The sequence below is a fragment of the Frankliniella occidentalis genome, unplaced genomic scaffold (genome assembly GCF_000697945.3).
Source record: "Frankliniella occidentalis isolate FOCC.00 unplaced genomic scaffold, Focc_3.1 Scaffold250, whole genome shotgun sequence".
In the NCBI taxonomy this organism is placed as follows: domain Eukaryota; kingdom Metazoa; phylum Arthropoda; class Insecta; order Thysanoptera; family Thripidae; genus Frankliniella; species Frankliniella occidentalis.
Genome location: NW_026267376.1, coordinates 121683 through 124172, shown reverse-complemented (window position 1 = coordinate 124172; position 2490 = coordinate 121683). Strand labels below are relative to the sequence as shown.

Genomic DNA, 2490 nt, shown 5'->3' with positions numbered 1-2490 from the left:
ATATCTAAAACCCGTTTTTTTGAAAAGCCAATCGAAAAAGAAAAAAAAACACTTTTAGTATTTATTTTTCATGTATAGAATGGAATTGGATGGAATGGACTGTGTTTCCGCGCGTGTGTTGCGTTTTCATCACAATTATATTTCTTTCCCACCCGACGTGTGTCTCTGTACGTGTGTGTGTATGTCATTAATGAAACGAAAAGGGAAGTTTGTAAGTGAGCCAATTTGGTGACATTTTAGAAATGGAGGGAAACGGTGTATAAGGGGTGCGTGATGCTAGGAGCGACAATGATTGATGCCTCTTCCGCCCGACAATCACGCGCAATTGGACTCGCAATAACATCCGTTTCATCAATTGCCGTTGCTATTATCGTCATTTCTCCGTTATTATTATCATTGTTGCTGTGTGGCTGCTTTTCCGCTGGAGGTGCGCGGGCAACTTCACGTTCCGCGCGCGGCCTGCTAAATCTGTTGCTGATCTTGCTCGTTAGCGCTCTGCGCGCGGCGTGCCACTCTTGTGCCTGATGAGTCGCACCTGTCGTGCGAGACGGGAACAATGTGACGACAGGTGTTGTCTAACCTTGTGTAGATGAGAGGCTGTTGAAACTTACGACGACGGCGGCTGTTACCTTTTTTTCGGTCAAGGGCTGATTATCTCCGTTAATGGATCTTAGTGTTGTTGAAACTGGCGGGTGTCTTTTGTCCTCGTTCCTCGTTTAACTTCACAATTTTAAAGTGAGTCTTGGGACGTATTTGAAGTTTACTAGCTTGACTAAAAGAACTGAAGAACTAACATAAAACCTATCAAGATCAGCAGATGGGAAACTATACGGTTGTATAATTCAACAAAGGGAGCATGTTTGAATTCCTCATTCCAGAAGATATACCTTACGAAAATGTTCAATACTGAAATACTTTAAATTTCTTAATTCGAATTATGAGATTTACTCCAAGAAATTGATAGACTTCCCTTCCAACGATGCACAGTAGTGCGTTATTGTGCTTTGTCCAGTTATTTACTCGAATTGTTTGGAAAACGGAATGGAGGTTACAGTGCCGAGTCACCGGCTGTTAACCTGACTGGACAGCCGCATTCGAACGCCGTTTGGTGTGTGAGGTCACGGGTGTCGCGCTCTCCCCCTTTGCGTGGCCACGCCCCGCCATGCCTGTGCGCCGCGCGCGCGGTGCGGCCCGCCACTGGTGGGGGCGGTGGTGGGGGGCAGGCGGCCGTGGTGGGGGCAGCCGGGCGGTCGGTGGTGGGGGGCGCGACGAGTTATAGCGCTGCCTCAGCCATCAGTCTGGTGCCCGCCCTGCCGGAGCGCTGGTCGTCGTCGTGTGCTTCGTGTGCTCGTCTTGCGCGTCGTGGCGCCCGCCCCGCTCGCCCGTGCACCGCTCCGCACCCCCACCGCGCGCACCGCGACCAGTTCGATATATCACGCGGTTTATCGCCGTCGTGTTGTTACTCTCCCACGTGCTTGCTGCTGCCGCTGCTACTAGTTTTTATGGTGTGTGTGTGTGCGTTGCGTGTCGTTGTGAGTGATTCAAGCCTTACAAAGTGAGCGTGTTACATATATACGCGCGGTTGTGTGTGCCGCCGTTCGTGGGCGTGTCGGTCATGATCAGTGCGTCGTAAAAGGCGGAAGGCAGTGACAAGCACCAGGATAACCCTCACCGCCGACGCCGTGTTTCTGCAACGCCAGGTGAGAGGCTAGTGTCCTCGAGGACGAATCAAACGCCATGGTGGGAGCAAGGTGTGACTTAAGCAGCACCCGTTGAAAGGACCTGTGCAAGGCAACCAGAGCTGCCGAAGATAGTAAAACTCTGCGTTTCAGCTGGTAGTGAAAACTCTTATTTGGTTCTGTTCCTGTGCAGAATAATATGTTTACAAAAACCTTGGTTTAAATTTTTTAACTCGCCGTGGAGGAATGCTCTCAGCTTTAATCTTACCATCAAAATGTCCCAGATTCTATTTTAACTGTAAATGTACAACGCTGCACGCAGTAGGACGCAAAGTCACTTTTATCAAGTAATGAACTTTTGAATAAATGTCTGCAAAATAATGAATTGAAAAAATGTTGTGTGTTTGCCATCTTACAAGACTGTTGCAGTTGTTGCGTTTAAGAGTATATCATTGGGATCGTGGTAGAGCCGGACACGTTTATTGGAACATGACTCAGAGAGTAACAACAACTCTCCGGTCTGGCATCCAAATCAACCTGTGGTAATATGTTCGATTATACTCGCGCGCGCGCGTGTTGCACTTTGACGCCATTGTTCTGTCATTACGAGAGGATGGAGTATGTGTGGGGAGAGAGAGAGAGAGAGAGAGAGAGAGAGAGAGAGAGAGAGAGAGAGAGAGACCGAGAGAGACCGCATTCACGTACCGACGAGTGTGTTTGTTTCCAATCGTCAATGTCGCTCCAACAGCAAACAGGACACGGTAAATACCAGGTCCCCGCCCACACTGCCATACCTAACCCAACCCCCTCC

The 2490-nt window shown here is 49.2% G+C and overlaps 1 protein-coding gene across 2 annotated transcripts in view; it reads left to right on the top strand.

Annotated features, from left to right (window-relative positions):
• LOC113217383 (homeobox protein aristaless-like) overlaps positions 1–2490 on the top strand; it is a 118630-nt gene that overhangs the window by 58784 nt on the left and 57356 nt on the right. Inside the window, exon 1 of one of the 2 annotated variants that reach the window (XM_052273143.1) lies at positions 1302–1700. The exons of the other annotated variant lie outside the window; for it this stretch is intronic. The gene's annotated coding sequence lies outside the window, so the exon portion shown is untranslated. Of the gene's footprint in view, positions 1–1301; positions 1701–2490 lie in introns of those variants that run through there. 2 annotated transcript variants of the gene reach the window in all.